The 20,894-nt window shown below is 39.8% G+C and overlaps 1 pseudogene; it reads left to right on the forward strand.

Moving 5' to 3' along the window:
• Nucleotides 1-20,894, forward strand: part of LOC122120628 — a 64,624-nt pseudogene that overhangs the window by 11,067 nt on the left and 32,663 nt on the right.

Here is a 20,894-nt window from a genome sequence, read left to right on the forward strand (position 1 = left end):
GAGGTTAACCCCAAAATCAATGGCTTTTCTGTATGCCAACAATGAGAAAAGTGTGGCTGAAATTAGGAAAGCAACTCCATTTGTAATAGCCCCACAAAAAATAAAATACCTAGGAATTAACCAAAGAAGTGAAGGACCTCTATGATGAAAACTTTAAAACCTTGAAAAAGGAAATCAAAACAGAACGTAGAAAGTGGCAAAAAAAACCCCATGCTCCTGGATTGGAAAGATCAACATTGTGAAAATGGCAATACTTCCCAAGGCTATCTACAGATTCAATGCGATACCCATCAAAATTCCAACCTCATTCTTCAAAGAAATAGAAGAGGCAATCCAAAAAATCATATGGAACAATAAAAGACCCCGAATAGCAAAAACGATCCTCAACAGAAAGAACACTGCTGGAAGAATATCAATACCAAATTTCAAACTCTACTATAAAGCTGTAGTAATCAAAACAGCTTGGTACTGGCACAAGAACAGACCTCAGGACCAGTGGATTAGAATTGAAAACCCAGAAATGAACCTACAGACGTATAGGCATCTAATCTTCGATAAGGGAGCTAAAAAAAATAGAATGGAAGAAAGACAGCCTCTTCAGTAAATGGTGCTGGCAAAATTGGTTAACCACATGTAGAAAACTAAAGCTAGATCCTTCTATATCACCCTGCACCAGAATCAACTCCAAATGGATCAAAGACCTTGGAGTCAAAGCTGACACTCTGAAAACATTACAGGATGGAATAGGAGAAACCCTAGGTCTCCTTGGCTCAGGCCGAAATTTTCTGAATAGAGACCCAAAACACAGCAAATCAAAGAAAGGTTGGACAAATGGGATTGCATGAAGTTGCAGAGCTTCTGCATGGCAAAGGACATAGCTAGCAAGATCAATAGAAAGCCCACGGATTGGGAGAAGATCTTCACTAGTCATACAACGGACAAGGGTCTCATATCTAAAATATACTTGGAACTCAAAAAATTAAATCCCCCAATAACAAATCCTCAAAGAAACAACTGCCTAATAAATAAGTGGGCTAAAGACTTAAAGAGAAACTTCTCTGAAGAGGAAAGAAGGATGACCAATAGACACATGAAGAAATGCTCAACCTCTCTAGTCATAAAAGAAATGCAAATCAAAACAACATTGAGATACCACCTCACTCCAGTTAGAATGGCCATAATCAAGAATTCTAATAACAACAGATGCTGGAAGGGATGTGGACAGAAGGAAACCTTACTGCATTGTTGGTGGGAATGTAAACTTGTTCCACCACTTTGAAAAGTAATATGGAGGTGCCTCAAAAGGCTCCACATAGAGCTCCCTATGACCCAGCAATCCAACTTTTGAGCATTTACCCAAATGTTTACAAACAAGACCACACTAAATCTACCAGCACAACTACGTTTATTGCAGCACTATTTACTATAGCTAAGATATGAAACCAACCCCAGATGCCCCTCAGTAGATGAATGCATCAAGAAAATGTGGTATATATACACAATGGAATTCTATGCCTCCATCAGAAAGAATGACATTGCCCCATTTGTTAGGAAATGGAAAGTCTTGGAAAAAATTATATGAAGTGAAGTAAGCCAGGCCCAAAGAAACATAGGTCCCATGGTTTCCCTTATTTGCAATATCTAGTATATGTCTGAGTCAAGCAGAAAAGGTCAGATAAGGTGATGTTAGGAAAATGAACCCTAAGGTATGTATTCAAATGTTTGTTTTTCTTTCATGTGATTGTTTCTACCACATTTATAAGATTATTTCTTTGTTGCTATGTGTGTCCCTCCCCCAAAGTATAACCCCTGCTTTCACTGTATTTGATATCAAGACTCACAACCAACAACAACAACAAAAAGAAAATAGGATATTTGATGTCGGTATAATTTGTGGAGGGGAAGGGGGAAAACAAATCGTTTAAATAGTGATACAGATGGACCCATTGCAACAATGAGATGTACAAGTCGTTATGTCGAAAACGAACTTTACTACTTTGGTGCGGGGGATGGTGCGGAGGAGGAGAGGAGCGGGGAGGATTGGGGGGGGCAGGGGGAGGATGGGAAGGGATGGGAAAGGGAAACAAAGGAGGAGGCTACAATGCTGGATAAGAAATGTACTCATTATCTTGCCCATGTAATTGTAACCCCTCTGTACAGTATTTTCACAATTTAAAAAAAAAAGCTTCCTCTGCTCACTCAATGTGCTCCCTCATTGCTCTCAATCTACCATTTGAGCCATGTCTCCAGCCTGGTTTTCAACAGTTATTTCTGCCTTTAAATCATGAGCCTCTAGATCTCAGCCTCCTATATAACAAGGACTACAAGTGTAAGCTACCCTCAGTACTCTCCCATGGAACAGGAATTTTATGGAGTTGGGTAAACAAGGCAATTATCTAAAAGTCTTATGGGAAGGATGAAGATGCATCTTGCCTTGGAATATGTCCAAGCAATGAGTATGCCCATTGCAATGAGTTTACTATAACAATTTTGTCTGTAGAATTTCTCTGTATTCTCTTGTATATGCCATATTACTTTTAGTCACTTTTTTTTGTTATTCCTGCTGCTTGAACTCAGGGCCTGGGCAGTCCTTGAGCTTCATTTGCTCAAGGCTAGCACTCTACCTCTTGAGCCACAGCGCCACTTCTGGACTTTTCTGAATATGTAGTACTAAGGAATCAAACCCAGGGCTTCATGCATGCTAAGCAAGCACTTTACCACTAAGCCACATTCCCAGTCAATGTAGTTGCATTTTATTTTGTGGTTTTTTTCATTTTTGTTTCATGGGCTCATGACTTACTTAATTAGGTTCTTTTGAGAAAAGGAAATACATGTTATAGTAATTTGTATTCCTCCTTCTTCCTCTTTTTGCCATGCACTTAATGTTTGGTCCTGGCTATCCAAAAGTTTTTTTGTTTTTTGTTTGTCAGTTGTTGGTGTTGTACTCTGGGCCTGGGCACTGTCCCTCAGCTCTTCAGCTCAAGGCTAGCACTCCACCACTTGAGCCACAACACCACTTCAGTTTTTTGGTGGTTAATGGGAGATAAAAGTCTCACAGACTTTCTTGGCCAGGCTGGCTTTGAACCATTGTCCTCAGATCTCAGAGAGTAGCTAGGATTATAGGTGTGAGCCACCGGTGCCTGGCACATGTTTAATTCTTATTTATAGAGAATTAATAGATGGCTGAATTACTTTCTCTACTTGATTTCTTCCTGATAGCATACCTAAGGACAAGTTTTGTGTGTGTGTGTGTGTGTGTGTGTGTGTGTGTGTGTGTGTGTGTGTGTGTGCACGTGCACTAGGGCTTGAATTCAGGGCCTGTGCACAGTATCTGAACTTTTTTTATTTTTGGTCAGTTGTGTGGCCTGAACTCTGGGCCTGGGCACTGTCACTCAGCTCTTCAGCTCAAGTTTAGCACTCTACCACTTGAACCACAGCGCCATTTCTGGCTTTTTCTGCTTATCAAACACAGGGCCTCATGCATGCAAGACAAGTACTCTACTACTGAGCCACCTTCCCAGCCTCACCCCCCCTCTGAACTTTTTTGCTCAAGGTAAGTGTTCATCACCACACCTCTACTTCTGATCAGAGTCTCATAGACTTTCCTTCCCAGGCTGGCTTTGAACTGTGATCCTCACATCTCAGCTTCCTGAGCAGCTAGGATTATAGATGTGAGCCAGTGGTACCTGTCTGAGGGCAAATTATTCCTTGTCTAGATTATTTCAGGGGTCATTTCAGTGCAGCAATTTCTCCTTATATTTTTCCAGCTTCCTGTTTACCAGTGTACCTGTCTTGTTGATTCTGCCTATGAACCAGGGCTTTGTTTAGAACACATAATTTTAAGGTTAAATCTAATGGTAGATTTCATAAAGAATTTTCAGTATTTGTAAGTGCTGGGAAGATTTCCCATAGTGGCAAAGATGCCATTTGAAATGTTCATGTCTAGAATTCAGTTTCAAATAAAATCATAGAGCACGTTGTGAAAAACGATAGATTGGGTATTTGAAGTATCAGTGGAAGCAAAAAAACTTCAACATTGGACATGCAGCCTTAGAAAGAAGTTGATGATAAAACCTGTTCTTTTAAATCTAATCAGCAACACATAATGGAAATGTAATAAAAGAGAAGTGAATGTTGATAAGAGAGTAATGTGACACAATAGTACTAATAGAAAAACACATTAAAGAACAACAGTTTTTCTTAAGGAAGCAAAATAACTAAAAAAGGTTGCTTCACTATTCATTTTAGTAATTACAGAAATACAATATTATGCTGCCTTAGGAGGTTATTCATTTGTATGTTCTACACTGAACTTTTTTGAGCAATAAGTGCCAAGACATTAGAAAATTAAAGGAAAACAACTTGTAAGTTATATCATAGGGTGCATACAGAGTATCCAGTCTTTATCATCTATGATGCTGTCATTAAGGTTATAAGTAGATGCTAGCTTAATTATGGTTCTGGGAGGGTTCATCAGAGTGACCCCAGGGGATTACCCATTTTTTTGAAGTAATTCCTAAGTCATCAGAGAAAAGTTCTGTCTTGCTGAACAGAGTTATAATATTCTAATGCTATGAAAATCTAGGATCCTAAATGGAAATGGTTACCAATCCACCTGAATATTTACTTTTACCCAAACACTTCATTCCTTGATCATTCTTGGCCATTTGCTATGTAATCCTTAAATGTGGATTTTTGTTGTTCTTAAAAGAATGGACGACTTTAAGAGACTAGATCTCCAAGGTTAGATCCTTGGCTTTAAAGATTCCCGTGGACTGTTTTATAGCTGTTGGCTATAGCAACTTGTTTTCTTGCAGAGATGAAGCATCTGGATTTTGTTATCTCAATGATGCTGTCCTGGGAATATTACGATTGTGATGGAAATTTGAACGTATTCTCTCTGTGGATTTGGATCTGCACCAAGGAGGTGGTAAGCCCTTCAGTTTCAAAGATGCTAGTACAGCAGGTTTAGATCAGTAAAGTTCCTTCTAGGAGAAATACCTGTTGCAAATGCAGTTTTACTAATTGAGATTTCTGGAGTAGGAAGTACAGAGATTCCTCTGATTCAATTCTTGCTTTGCCACTCAAGCCCAGCTCCTGTCATTTCCACTCTCCTCTTCCCCAGTGATAAAGCTGTATATAGAAAACACTAAAACTTAGTGTTTACCAAATTATGCAGGCACCTCACAGGTTCTTTTTATTAAAATAAGTTTTTTTATTGTGAAAATACTGTACAGAGGGGTTACAGTTACATGAGCAAAGTACTGAGTACATTTCTTATCCAGCGTTGTTGCCTCCTCCTTTGTTTTTCCACTACCATCCCATCCCTCCCACTTCCTCAACTATACCCACCACCCTCACCCTCACCCCCCACCCCTGCCTAAATTATAAAGTTCATTTTTCGACATAGCATCTTGTACATCTCATTGTTGCAGTGGGTCAATCTGTCAATTTGAACATTTGATTTTTTCCCCTTCCCCTCCCCAAATTATACCAACATCAAATATAGTGAAAACAGTGGTTATACCATGGACAAAGCAACAAAAATAATCATATGGTATCTTATAAATACGTTAGAAACAATAGCAAGTAAGAATAAACCACTTGTGTCCCTATCTTGGGGTTCATTTCACTTAACATCATCTTATCTGAGCTTTTCTGCTTATACCAGACATATACTAGTTATTGCAAATAAGGGAAATCATGGGGCCTATGTTTTTTTGGGCCTGGCTTACTTCACTTAATATAATTTTCCCAAGTCTTTCCATTTCTTAACAAATGGGACAATGTCATTCTTCCTGATGGAGGCATAGAATTCCTTTGTGCATATATACCACATTTTCTTGATCCATTCACCTCCTGAGGGACATCTGGGTTGCTTCCATATCTAAGCTATGGTAAATAATGCTACAATAAACATAGATGTGCTGGTAGCTTTAGTATGGTCTTATTTGTGATCATTTGGGTAAATGCCCCAAAGTGGGATTGCTGGGTCATAGGGGAGCTCTATGTGGAGTCTTTTGAGGAACCTCCATACTAATTTCCAAAGTGGTTGAACAAGTATACTCTACGAGCAACAATGCTGCAGGGTTCCCTTCTGGCCACATCCCCTCCAGCATCTGTTGTTATTAGATTTCTTGATTATAACCATTCTAACTGTGGTGAAGTGGAATCTCAATGTTGTTTTGATTTGCATTTCTTTCATGGCTAGAGAAGTTGAGCATTTCTTCTTGTATCTATTGGGCATTCTTATTTCCTCTTCAGAGAAGTTTGTCTTTAAGTCTTTTTTTTGGGGGGGGGGTGTTCCGGTCATGGGGCCTGAACTCTGGGCCTGGGCACTGTCCCTCAGCTCTTCAGCTCATGGCTAGCACGCTACCACTTGAGCCATAGCGCCACTTCCGGCTTTTTTCTTTTTGCTTATGTGGTGCTGAGGAATCGAACCCAGGGCCTCAGGCATGCAAGGCAAGCGCTTTAACCACTGAGCCACCTTCTCAGCCCCTGTCTTTAAGTCTTTAGGCCACTTATTTATGGGGCAGATGTTTCTTTGAGGATTTGTTGTTGGAGGATTTAATTTTTTGAGTTCCAGGTATATTTTAGATATGAGACCCTTGTCCATTGTATGGCTAGTGAAGATTTCTCCCAATCTGTGCGCTTTCTTTTTTTTTTTTTTTTTTTTTTGCCGGTCATGGGGCCTGAACTCTGGGTCAGGGCTCTGTCCCTCAGCTCTTCAGCTCAAGGCTAGCGCTCTACCACTGGAGCCACAGCACCACTTCCGGCTTTTTCTGTTTATGTGGTGCTGAGGAATCGAACCCAGGGCCTCATGCTTGCAAGGCATGTAGTCTACCGCTGAGCTACCTTCCCAGCCCCAAATGTTTTTTTTTTTTTTGTCGGTCGTGGATCTTGAACTCTGGGCCTGGGCGCTGTCCCTCAGCTCTTCAGCTCAAGGCGAGCGCTCTACCACTCGAGCTACAGCGCCACTTCCAATCTGTGCGCTTTCTATTGATCTTACTAGCTATGTCACTTGCCATGCAGAAGCTCTGCAGCTTTATGCAATCCCATTTGTCCAACCTTTCTTTGATTTGTTGTGTTTTCTGGGTCTCTATTTAGAAAATTTTGGCCTGTGCCTAAGCTTTCTCCTATTCTGTCCTGTAATGTTTTCAGGGTGTCTGCTTTGACTCCAAGGTCTTTGATCTACTTGGAGTTGATTCTGGTGCAGGGTGATCTAGCTTTAGTATTCTACAGGTGATTAACCAATTTTGCCAGCACCATTTACTGAAGAGGCTGTCTTTCTTCCATTCTATTTTTTTAGCTCCCTTATAGAACATTAGGTGGTTATAGGTCTTTGGGTTCATTTCTGGGTTTTCAGTTCTATTCCATTGGTCCTAAGGTCTGTTCTTGTGCCAGTACCAAGCTGTTTTGATTAATATAGCTTTGTAGTAGAGTTTGAAATTTGGTATTGATATTCCTCCAGCAGTGTTCTTTCTGTTAAGGATCATTTTTGCTATTAGGGATCTTTTATTTTTCCATATGATATTTTGGATTGCTTCTCCTATTTCCTTGAAGAATGAAGTTGGAATATTGATAGGCATTGCATTGAATTTGTAGATAGCCATGGGATGTACTGCCATTTTCATGATGTTGATCCTTCTAATCCAGGAGCTTGGGAGGTTTTTCCACTTTCTAAGTTCTCTTTTGATGTCCTTTTTCAGGTTTTTAAATTTTTCATCATAAAGGTCCTTCACTTCTTTGGTTAATTCCTAGGTATTTTATTTTTTGTGGGGGTATTATGAATGGATTTGCTTTCCTGATTTCAGCCATGCTCTTCTCATTGTTGGCGTACAGGAAAGCCATTGATTTTTTGAGGGTTAATTTTATACCCTGCTACTTTGCCAAAGATTTAAATCAGGTTGAGTAATTAGGTAGTATAATCCATAGGATTCTTTAAATACAAGATTATGTCATCTGTAAAGAGAGAGAGTTTTACTTCTTTTTACCCTATTTGGATCCCCTCAATGTTTGTATCTTGTCTTATTGCTGTAGCTAGGCATTCTAATACTAGATAAAAGAGAAGTGGAGAGAGTGGACATCTTTGTCTTTCCTGAATTTAGAGGAAATGTCTTTAGTTTTTCACCATTGAGTATAATGCTGGCTGTAGTTTTGTCATATATAGCCTTTATTGTATTGAGGAATGATCCATGGATTCCTAGCTTTTCCACAGCCTTCATCATAAAGGTGTGTTAGATCTTGCCAAATGCTTTTTCTGCATCTATTGAGATAACCATGTGATTCTTATCCTTGCTCTTGTTGATGTGATGAATTATATTAATTGTTTTGCATATATTGAACCAGCTTTGCGTCCCTGAAATGAATCCTGTTTGATCGTGGTGTATGATTTTTTGGATGAATTGTTGAAGTCGATTGGCCAAAATTTTGTTGAGAAGTTTTGCATCAATGTTCATCAAAGAAATGGGTCTATAGTTCTCTTTCTTTGATAATGTCCCTGCCTGGTTTAGGAATGAGGATTATGATGGCTTCATAGAAAGAGTTCAGCAGTGAACTTTCTCTTTCAATTTCATTGAAGATTTGGAGGAGTATTGGTGTGAGTTCTGTTTTAAAGGTCTTGTAGAATTCCACTGTAAATCCATGTGGTCCTGGGCTTTTCTTAGATGGGAAGTCTCTTATTGCTGTTTCTATTTCAATGCTTGATATGGGTCTGTTAAGTTGGTTTAAATCATCTTGGTTTAGTTTTGGCATGTGGATATTTGCTAGGAAAAGGTCCATTTCTTCCAGTTTCTCAAACTTATTAGCATAAAGGTTTGAGAATTATTCCCTTATAATGTTCTGAATCTTGGTTGTTCCTGTGGTGATGTTTCCATTCTCATCTCTGAGTTTGTTTATTTGGTTGTGTTCCCTTCTTCTTCTGATAAGATTTCCTAAGGGTTTGTCAATTTTGTTAATTTTTTCGAAGAACCAACTCTGTTTTGTTGATTCTTTCTATAGTTTTCTTGGATTCTAATTCATTTATTGATTTAATTTTAATTATTTCTTTCTGTCTCCTGGATTGGAGTTTATCTTCCCGCTCTTTATCAAGGAGGTTCAGATGTCTCATTAAGTTTTTGGTTTCAGATCTCTCCAATTTGTTGATGTAGGAACTCAGAGCTATAACCTTGCCTCTGAGGAGCTGGTAATTTGAGTGTTCATTTTTGTTCAATATCATGAACATTTAAATTTCCTTTCTGATCTCTTCCATGACCCACTGGTGATTCAACAGTGTATCGTTCACTCTCCCTGTGTTACAGGACTTTCTTTCGTGGCTTTTGTTATTGAGTTCTAATTTTATTCCCTGTGGTCTGAGAGCATGCAGGGCATAACTTCAATGTTTCTGAATTTGGACGTTTGCATTGTAACATAAAATGTGGTCTATTTTGGAAAATGTTCCATATGCTGCTGAGAAAAAATGTGTATTCTGATGCAGCTGGGTGAAATATTCGGTAGATGTCTGTTAAATCCAGTTGATCTATGCAGTTCTTTAGATCTGCGGTTTCTCTGTTGAGTTTTTGCCAAGCTGATCTATCTAGTGGGGATAGTAGTATGTTAAAGTCCCCACAATTAATGTTTTTGGATCTATGGGAGATTTTTCAATAATTTTAATTTGAAGTATATTTTATCTGATATTAGGGTTGCAACTCCCACCTGTTTAGGGGCAGTTTGCTTGGTAGATTTTATTCCAGCTTTTCACTTTCAAACTATATTTTTTTATGGGCAAGGTGTGAGTCTTGAAGGCAGTAGATAGAAGAATCTTGCTTTTTTTATTCAACTAGACAGTCTATGTCGCTTAATTGGAGAGTTAAGTCCGTTAGTGTTGAGAGTTAGGACTGAGAGGTGTTTGGTTGTTATCCACCTTCTTGGGGACTGAGACTACTGGGTTCTTCCTATGGTTCTTGGATTCTTAGTTTGGGTGCAGTTTCTTGGCCTTTATTGTGGTCTTGTTGGTTTTCTATGTCTAGGACATCTTTAAGTATCTTTTGTAGGGCTCGTTTGGTGGAGATATATTGTTTCAGTTGTTCTTTGCTATGGAAGGTTTTTATTTGACCTTTGGTTATGAAGGAGAGTTTAGCTGGGTACAGTACTTTTGATTGATAGGTGTATGTCTTTAGGGCATGGCATACATCATTCCAGGCTCTTCTTGCTTTGATTGTCTCTGTTGAGAAATCTGAGGTGATTCTAATTGGTTTCCCTTTATAGGTGATTGATCTTTTCTCCTTGACAGCTTTAAGGATCTTTTCCTTGGTCTGAATTGATCCTGTGGGGATTATAATGTGACGGTGGGATGTCCTGTTCTGGTCTGGTCTATTTGGAGTTCTAAAATCTTCTTGTATCTGAATAGGCCTATCTTTTTGCATGTTTGGGAAGTTCTCTGCTAGGATCCTGTTAAACAAATTTCCTAGACCATTAACTTCTGTCTCTAGGTGTTCCTCTACACCCATTATCCTCAGATTAGGCCTTCTGATGGTGTCTTCCAAATGTTGAATAGATCCATCATATTTCTTGGATTTGTCTTGGATACTTGTATGTTCTTTCTCTATAATATCTAGGCTGTCTTTGGTCCCACACATTCGATCTTCTGCATGATCTAACCTACTGTCAAGACTTTCTACTTTGTTTTTTATTTCTCTTCTTTCTAATTGGTCGGCTTTTATGGCTTCCAATTCTTTGTCGGAGCTTTGTTTTAGATCTTGTATGGACTTCTTTAGTTCCTTAATTTGGTGTTTAGGGTTTATTCTGAAATCCCTTAGTTGATTGGTTATGGTTTCCTTGGACTCCCTTTCCTTCTGTCGGGCTCCATTTAGCATTCCCTTTGTGGTCTCCCTGGATTCCTTCATCTGTCTGTTTATGGATTCCATGAATGCCTCTATTGATCTTTGTCTATTCTCATCCCGCTCAAAATTCCTGTATTACTCTTTGATTAGCTTTCTTAAGCTAACTCAATTGACTGTTCTCAACCTGCCCACACAATTCCTGTGTTTCTCTTTGACTGTTCTCAGCCTGCTCACACAATTTCTGTATTAATCTTTGAGTAGTTTCCTCTCGCTTACTAAATTCCTCTAGTAATCTTTGGTTTGCCTCCTCTTGTTCCCTATCATGCTCACACTGTGTCCTTTGCAGGCTTTCAGTCTTTTCATTTACCATGTTTATCACTTGTGTTTGTAGATATTTTGGGGAACTTTTCTTTGGATTATTCATTAACTGTTCTGTCACCTGATTATCATGAGTGGGAGTTGAGATACCCGGACTTGCCATTTTTCTTGTGTTTCTCCAGCTTGTTCTCCCCAGTTGGTATGAAAGTAACACAAATTTTGTGCTAGAACACTATTTTAAGGCAAGCATCAACCAGAGTCCTGCAGTTGCATAGATTGGCTGCAGACCCAATCTAGTTTAACAGGTACAACTATTCCACATCAAATGATTATGGATTAATGGACTAAGATCATCAAAAGGGATTCAGAAAACCACAAATTATTAGGTTTAGGGGGAATTGTGGGGAAATACAGGATTCAAAGGATGTGGAGAGGTAAAAGGAGAGTTAATTTAACCAAATCCTAATCTCAGAGAGGGAAATGGATTGGACAGAATGATTGGAGAGAGATTAAAAAAAAAACAAGAAAAAATGGAAAAACAAAAATTTAAATTTAAAAAATGAAGCACTTAAAAATTATGTAAGGATAAAGAAATGATATTGAGAGAAGAAATTATAGGATGAGAGGAGGGGAGAGATAAAAAGGAAAAATGAAAAAATAAAAAATAAAAATTCTTAAAATTGGAATACTTGTATATTATATAGGTATAAACATATAATACTACTATTAAAGAAGTTAAGCCTAATAGCTTATGAATTGAGTAATAAATTTCTGGATTAAATATGTACACAATGGGGAATAAGGTCTAATAATCTATCATGGGTATATATCTGGGGATGAGCCGAATAGCAATTAAAATCCCAAAAAAAAGAAGAGAGAAAAAAGAAAAAAAATGAAAAAAAGGACCAACAGGTCAAAAGAGATTTTTTAAAAAAAGTACACAGACACTCACACATATACACTTAAAATAAAAATTATGAGAGAAAAAAAGGAAAATAAAAATAAAAAAGTAGTATAAAGAGTTCTTTGATTTTTGGGGGGGGGAGGGGGATGGGAAGATCTTGTATCTCCCCTATGTCTGTAACCAGTCTCTTGGTGGAGTCTCTGGTTTGCTTGTGGTGTTTTGTTTTCCTGTGGCTTGATTGGTTTCTTAAGTCAGTTTGAGCAGGTAGAATAGTGCTCTGCATTACCCAGGAGTTTGTGATCCTCCTCCCAGGCTAGTTCAGTGGGAGAGAGATCTGCTTTGAGTATCACAAAAGAGGGAGATGGTTGTTTCCTTTAGTTTGGTGTTGCTGTGATGAGGCTAGGTTCTGGGTAGGGTTGAGGCCTATCAGCAATTAGTAGCTTTTCCCTGAGGGGCTAGGTCCTGAGACACTCACAGAGCCCAGTCGGGAGCCATTCTCAGGGTTTATGGTTACTGAGTTTCAATTGTTTGTCTAGGCTGCAGTTGGGAGGGGCAGCCTCTGGCTCTGTTAACCCAGTGAAGAAAGTCTCTCCTTCAGGGGTGGCGCTTTCTGTGTCTGGGCAGGGTGACTTTCCCATAGGTGGAGATCAGGTTCCTGTGACCTGCTAATAGCTCTAATTGTTTTCTTCCAGTGCCTGGGTTGGAGCTGCTGCTCTGTCACTATCAAAGATGGAGATCTTCTCCAGTGGTGGGGGAGGAGCTGCCTTCTCACCAAGGCCCCTTTAGAAGGAGTGAAGATCAGGGTTCTACTCACACCAGAGTCTTGGTTCCTGGGCCGTCCCTGGTCTGCGATCAGCAGGATGAAGATTTCTGCTCCTTGTAGAATCTGCTCACACGCCACATCTGGCACCTATGTCTGGGACTTTCTCTGTTGCTATGGTGGCTGTGGTCACTGCAGCAGCCACTGCAGCCATGGTTACTGGCAAGTGATGAGATCTGTCTCCTTGACCAAGCTGCCTGGATTTTTCCTCTCTGGCTAAACTCTCTGTACTGTAATGGCACACTTGGTGTGATTCTCTAGCCTAGAACTGTTCACTGGAACACTAAAACTGCTTTCTATGTGAGAGCTTGTTTAGCCTCCAGTTTCTCCTCTGCCATCTTCCTCTGATCTCTCACAGGTTCTTTTTATCATGACTTCTATGGGAAATTCGTGCTTAGAGCTGTCTTCTGTCTTTTCATCAGTGCTTTTATCAAGATTCTTTTTTGTTGTTGTTGTTTGTTTTGCTGGTCCTGGAGCTTGAACTCTGGGCCTAGGCATTGTCCCTGAGATCCTTTTTACTTAAGGCTAGCACTCTATCATTTGAGCCACAGCACAACCTCTGGCTTTTTCTCTATGTAGTACTGAGTAATCAAACTCAGGGCTTCATGCATGCAAGCACTCTACCATTAAGCCACATTCTTTACCCACCACTTCAAGCTTTATTGGAGTTAAGAGTCTCATGCAGTTTCTTTCCTAGGCTGGCTTCAAACTGTGATTCTTAGATCTCAGTCTCCTGTTTAGCTAAGAGCCACCAGCACATAGCTACATGACTTATTTGTATGTGTGTGTGTGTGTGTGTATGTATGCATGTGTGTATGTGCACACATGCTAGTAATTTGATCGTAGGCCTGGGCACTATCCTTTAGCTTTTTTAGCTCAAGGCTGGGACTCTACCACTTGAGCCACAGATCCACTTCTGGCTCTTTGGTGGTTAATCAGAGATAAGAGTCTCATGGACTTTCCTGCTGGGCTGGGTTTGGACCAAGACTCTCATATCTCAGCCTTCTGACTTGGATTGCAGACTTTTGTTCAAATCCCAGCAGTAACGGATTTTCCCTGGCCACTCCAGCCTAAAGTGTTCCCTTCTGCCTTTCAAAGCCTGTATTGTTTGTGTCACTGATTGTTATTTAATTATGCATTATTTTGTATCATTAATCTTTAATGTGACTATGTCATTTCTTACCATAGAAACTTTAACTTCTTCCAGAGTAGAGATCTTTCTCTCTGTACAATGAATTGAACCAACAGTACTCTGCATGTAATAGTGGTTCAGTAAAAATTTTGTCATATGAATGAATGATTATGAAATTCAGAGTTCAAGAATAGAACCAACTCTGTTAAACTATATAAAAACAAAATAAGACTGCCACCTGAAAACATTCTTTCCATTTGCAGTGTTATTTCTACACCATTTAGAGTTTCCAGTTTCAGCCAACTTTTATGGTGTGTTTCATTCCAGTTTATTTCCCCTCTTCAGCACCTCCCTTCTAGTGACCCCTGCCCCACCCCCAAACTCTTACACATTTGGTTTCTTTTAAATCTCTCATGATTCCATCACTAACCTCCCTGGGTGGCTTAGTTCATCACTCTCCTTCACACCACCCCATTTCCTCTACCTCTCTTACTATGTCCATTTGAAAGTATGATTTTAATAACTGCCCAGTAGTATTTCTACCATCCCATTAAAAAATGGATACTAGATATAGAAATGCAAATTAGAAATACATATTATTCTTTCCGCCTAAGATTCAAAAGAATAGGTCTAGTCACTGGGAGGAAGGGGTTACAGGGAATTCACACACACATTTGGCTGAGGTATAAGTTAATAGTTTCTTGATGGGTAAATAATCTGGATTTTCATGCAGTATATTTGTTTCTAAGTTGAAAAGATATTTTAATTTATTTTGTTTTGTTTCATTTTGTTTCCTTCATACTTGTTACCTGGGGCCTTTAACTGGTTCTAACTGCTTCCCTGGAGCAAAACATAAGGCTTGGGAAATTCAAATATACCTGTTATATCCAAATAGACTTAATATTATTTTTAAGATCTCTGTTGGCCTCTAATGAGGACTGAATGCATTTAAGTCAACACAGAAACAAAAGCGTTTGGAATGTAAAAGAGGATAATACCAGAATTTGATAATAATTCTTCCATTTTACAGAGTGATTATGTGACCAACAGTATGACATTAGGAAAGGGGCACTCGTGGGCAGTATGGTTATCATGTAAGTAGTTGCTTTGTGAAGGTTACTATAAATTGTAACTTTTATACCTAGACATTATTTTCTGACTCTGTTTACAACAGAAAGACACAATAGCTGCCCCTCTAATCTTCCTCCAGGCTTTAAAACTGTTGTAGTTGAGTGTAGTTGCTTATGCCTATAATTCCTGCTACTCAGGAGGCAGAAATTAGAGGGATCAGGATCATAGGACAAAGGCAACTGAAGCAAAAAGTGAGACCTCCCATCTCAACAAATAAGCTGGGCATAGTGGCACATACTTGTTATCTCAGCTATTGAAGCATAAAAAGGAAGATCAGCCCACCTATATGGGAGGAGACCTAAATAGGAGGATCATAGTTCAGGCTGGTCTGGACATATATACAAGACAGAACTGTCTTCCAACTCTATAAAGTAAAAAAGGCTGGAGATAGAGCTCAAGTAGTAGACCACCTTCCTAGCAAGGCCCTAAATTCAAATGCAAATACCACATTTAAAAATCCTTCTGGAATAAAGATGCTATAAAGGACAAGGCCTTGACTATTTTCTGTTTTCAATATTTTAACCAGAAAGATGCGCTATATGGTACTAGGTACCGAGGGGAATTCAGGCAGTCTGCAATCTGCATTAGAGAGAGGCACTTCATAATTAGTTTTTCACTATATAATGCTTAATGTTTGTATTGGATATGTTTTTAAAGAGTTATTATACTTCTTTGAAAAATCAATCTCAAGCATTAAACTAGAACCACTTACACAAAACAGCAGAGAAGAAAGTTGGTGCTAGCTCTCTCTGTTCAGTTCTGTTGACAATGCCTCAGTCCTGGGCCTTTGTCTTTCCCCACCTCTCAGAGAACAAGTCAAGGAGAGTCCAGGGATCCCATTACTCAGAAAGAGGCAGTCTGGTTCTACTTTGCCATGGATTCGAGAAAGTACCCTCAAAGTTTACTTGGAGCCCGACTTCAACATATTTGTAACTACAAAGGTGGGAAACCAGGGATGTGTGCTGCTTTCGGTAATGGAGCTCCTGAGCTGCCTTCTCATCTCCTCCATTTTCCACAGCTGCTTTCAAGATTTTTCAGATGTTGCAAACAAGAGACCTGTCTATGCAGTAATCCTTCTGATGTTTCTTTCTCTGGTAGGTGTAAAAGTTGCCTTCAGTTTCACTTCCAAAGTCAAGACTGTGTCACTGCACAAATTCTCTCCAGGATTTTTCCCAGGCAAGTGATCTCTGTGCTCCCAATACATTTAGTGAATAGATACTCTGATTCTTCACCACAATTCTACTATTCTCGTGCTACTTACCTCTTATTGGTGCTAGTCTATGCAAAAAATTTAAAACTCTCACTTCAAGTGACAATAACAAGAGGAATTACAATAACTGCTCCTTCTGGATGATTTTTATGGACTATAAACAGATATGTCACTTACACTTATTATGCTATTGTAGGCCAGGTTGGTCTGGACATCTTAATAGTTTATTGATATTATGTAAACCTAAGACATACAAAAACTTAAGAAAAATGTTAAATCTCTTTTTTTATATCTCATTCAGTAAGATGGAAACTTCATTGCCTTTATGGGTTTCCTGTTTTCCCTAACATTGTCCTTGTTATATCTCCATATTCTTTTTCTTAACTTCATTCTCTTTCATCACTAATTTCAAATGTTCTCCAAAGTAACTGCTTTGGTTTTTTCCAATTGCTGTCAGAAAATCCTTTATATTTTCCAAGTTGTTGTGCTTTTAATAGCTGATCACAATGCTTTTCTCTATCACAGGTACAGGTGATGTGTCCGATGTAGGCTTAGGGAAAAGAGGCTATTACAGTGTGAATTTGCCTATTCAGGATGGCATATGGGACAAAAGGTATTACTGTAGGGGGAAGGGTCTTCTAGACTGATAAGGCCCTAGACTGTGTGAGAAAACTAAGCCAGGAAATTGACCCTTTACTAAAAACAAAGGTAGGCCATAAAGATAGACCTTAAAACATATTTCACACATACTTCCACCCTATCTCATACCCTGCCTAATTAGAATGGCGCCTGCCATGCTACATTGTGCATCCAACCCCATGATTGATTGCCTCCTTCTTCAAGGGTGTAGATGTCTCGGTATGCATATTGTGTATCTTCCTGTAGCTATCTTTGTAATAATTCTCCTGTAACTATCTTTGTAGCAACCCCCAGCTTCAAGGATGCAGGGGCATATGTCATTATGTTTCTGGAATGTACAACCCCCACTTGCTTCACCATTTGTGCCGTTATAAGCTAAGCCCTATTTCTGGTTCAGGGTCACAGTTTCAGCTCCTGAGTCTGTGCTGTGTCCCTGGCTGGTCAGTTTGCTGCACTCTAATAAACCTCCATGCTCCCGACTTTGCTCTCCATGGTGGATTCTTTCTGCCCTGCCCCTCACCCCCTGTTACTTACATTACCACATCTGTGAAAAGTATGGCAGGAACCTGAGCTAGTAGCAAGTAGATGGTATCTCTGTGGGATGCAGTGATCTCATCAGAGTTCTTGTTTTCAAGGAACAGTTTGAAAAAGAAAACCATAGCATGGCTATATAGCTTTTAGCTGCTGCTCATTCTGATTATTTGATTGGGCAGCAACCCTCTGTTGGGAAGAGCTGAGCAGCTAAACCGAATCATGCTCTGTGTGTCTTATCTCTTATTCCATATTATTAAGATCATCTCCAAAGTAAAGCTTTTAGGCTGTCCTGGGAAGTATTTGTCTGTAACTTTCTTAGCCAAAGAAACCTGCTTCTGTGTAACTTCTTCAGTATGATGGAGTATATTTCTGTTCCCCTTATGGAGACCTTTCTTCCCTCCACTATTGTGAATTTTATATTTGACTATAATCCTCCCCCCCTTCTCCTGTTTCCTTTTCTCTCCCTTTCTCTTTCTCCTTCTGTCTCTGTCTCTGTCTGTCTGTCTGTCTGTCTCTCTTCAGTACTAGGGTTTAAATTTAGGACCTTGTACTTGTTAACTTTTCTGCCAGTACTGGCCTCAAACCTTAATCCTCTGAATTTCAACTTCCTAAGTAGCTATGATTATAGATGTGTGAGCCAGAGTTGATTATAATTCTTTATCATGCATTCTATCCATGGTGTTAAAATTGTAGTCAGAAATTTGTGTGTGTGTGTGTGTGTGTGTGTGTGTGTGTGTGTGTGTGTGTGTGAAAGCGTGCACGCACATAGTGCTAGGGATGGAATCCAGGGCCTTTTTGTACATGCTAAGCACACACTCTACAAAATGGAGATATAATAGCCCCAAATGTGGTTCGATTGTATGTGTGTTTGTGTTGGTGTGGTTGGATTTGTGTGTGTGTGTGTTGGTATGGGGCTTGAAGTCAGGGCATAGGCACTGTCCTTTAGCTTTTCCACTCAAGGCTCTTGCTCTACTACTTGAGCTAGTTCCACTTCCAGCTTTTCGGTGGCTAATTGGAGATAAGTCTCTCCTGGATGTCTGTGTAAGCTGACTTTTAACTGTGATCCTCAGATCTCAGCCTCCTGCATAGCTAGGATTGCAGGTGTCAGCCACTGACCCAAATCTGTTTTTCACCTTAAAGTCAAGGATCAAATTACAGGTACTTATACAGACAGTTTGATTTGTAGACCATTGATATGGACACATCCTACAGAATGTGGTGGAATGTTAAGCTCTTATTTGCAAAAATAGAGATTTCAGGTATAAATAAACTCACTGCTGCCAATGGCAAGAGAGAAAGTGAGTCTCCCTAGAAGTCAAGTCAACCTAACTACAGGTCAGCAGCAGGGCTTGAGGTACTCCTGATCCCTCCCCTGCTGGGCTCACAGTTCTTCTCTCAAGTTCTGCTGGCAAACAGAAGGAGCCTGCCCGCACTGGCCACCATCACTGGCAGTTGTATAAACAAAGAAGAACTACTTAAAAATGAAAAACTTGGGGTTGGGAAGGTGGGTCAGTGGTAAAGTGCTTGCCTTGCATGCATGAAGCCGTGGGTTCGATTCCTCAGCACCACATAAGCAGAAAAAGCTGGAAGTGGCGCTTTGGCTCAAGTGGTAGGGCACTAGCCTTGGGCTGAAGAGCTGAGGGACAGTGCTCAGGCCCAGAGTTCGGCCCCATGACCGACAAAAAAAAACCTTTATGTTTCAAAGGTGCCTCTTAGCTTAAGAGATTTAGCTAGCCAATCAATCCTTCCCTCAATCATTCTGCAGCACTAGCCCCTTCAAGATTTTAATCTTGTGCCCTGGCTGCCTCTGTATTGTTAGACTGGAACCTAACATTGATGGTTTAATTGCCCTTCTTTGTTCCCCTCAGACTCTGTTCTGTCCTTGAGGTGTGCAGATCAGAGCTGCTTATGTAATTTCACCAATGAATGAATCTTCTGTTTCTCTATAATCAGAAACTAACATTGTCTCTGTTCCTTTCTTGACCATGCCCAAACCTTGTTGCCAGTCAGAGTTGTACTGCTACTATTTAGTTTATATCCTACCTATCATTCTATAGCCAGACTTAGCCAGAAAACATTCTTTACTAGTTGTCTGGTAGTTAGGGTAGGTCTCATAGGCTGTGTATATAATGCTCATGGAGAGTATGGGTACACATCCTGAACTTGTCAGTGTAGTGTTCTGAAAAAAAAAACACATTTTATTAAGAATATTCACTAAAACATTTAAGTAAGACAATCAACTTACTTGTAAGATAATTAATTCTATATACTTTACCAAATGGAAGACATATTAAACAGGTTTCTTAATGAAGAGGACTTATGAAAGATTGTTAAACTGGAGTTTTAACTAAGAAACAGTATTTACATTGCTAGTCAGAATTCTTAGCCTGAGCTGAAAAAAATCACTCAGTTTAGTGAAGTAGGGTTGGGGGTTGGTAGTCACTATAATAGACTCTACTTGTGTTCGGTTCTTTGCCTGCCTCCCTTGAGTCTTGCGGCTCAACATTGAAAGAAACCTTTTATCACTATGAAGGACTATTGACACAAAAAAAATGAAATCATCCAGGCACCAGTGGCTCATGCCTGTAATGCTGGCTACTTAGGTGGCTGAGATATGAGAATTGTTATTCAAAGCCAGCCCTAGTTAGGAAAGATTGTGAGAATCTTATCTCCAATAAATTACTCCCCAAAAAAGCCAGAAGTAGAACTGTGGTTCAAGGGGTAGACTGCTAGCCTTGAGCAAAAAAATCTCAGGCCCTGAATTCAAGACCCAGGACCCCCCCCCCCCCCCCACACACACACACAACTTCAAATCGGGCACCAGTGGTTCATACATATAATCCTAGCTACTTACAAGGTGAAGATCTGAGAATCAAGGTTCAAAGGCAGCCAGCCAGATAGGAAAGTCTGTGAAACCACCAAAAAGCTGGAAGTAGAGCTGTGGCTAAATTGGTAGATCACTATCCTTGAGCACAGAACCTCAGGGACAGACAGGACCCAGGGTCTGAGTTCATGGAGTTCATGTCCCAGTTACAGGGAGTGCACACACACACACACACACACACACACACACACACACACACACACACTTCATCAGCATATAGACTATAATTGGAATGATGCAGAGTAGTTTAGCATGGCCCCTTCATGTAAAAATCACATTTATACTTCGCTTTTATGAAAGTACTACTCCTTTTTGTTTATTTTTGCTGGTACTGGGGTTTGAACTCAAGGCCATTGTACATATTTGCTTGGCTGGCTTGCTCAGCTGCTATTCAACCATTTCTAGCATTGTTTTGCTGGTTAATTGGCAGTGGAGTCTCATGGGTTTATCTGCTTGATCTGGCTACAAACCATGACCCTCAAGGTCTTAGCCTCCCAAGTAG

The sequence above is a fragment of the Dipodomys spectabilis genome, unplaced genomic scaffold, assembly GCF_019054845.1.
Source record: "Dipodomys spectabilis isolate Male_0828 unplaced genomic scaffold, ASM1905484v1 ptg000176l, whole genome shotgun sequence".
Classification (NCBI taxonomy): Eukaryota; Metazoa; Chordata; class Mammalia; order Rodentia; family Heteromyidae; genus Dipodomys; species Dipodomys spectabilis.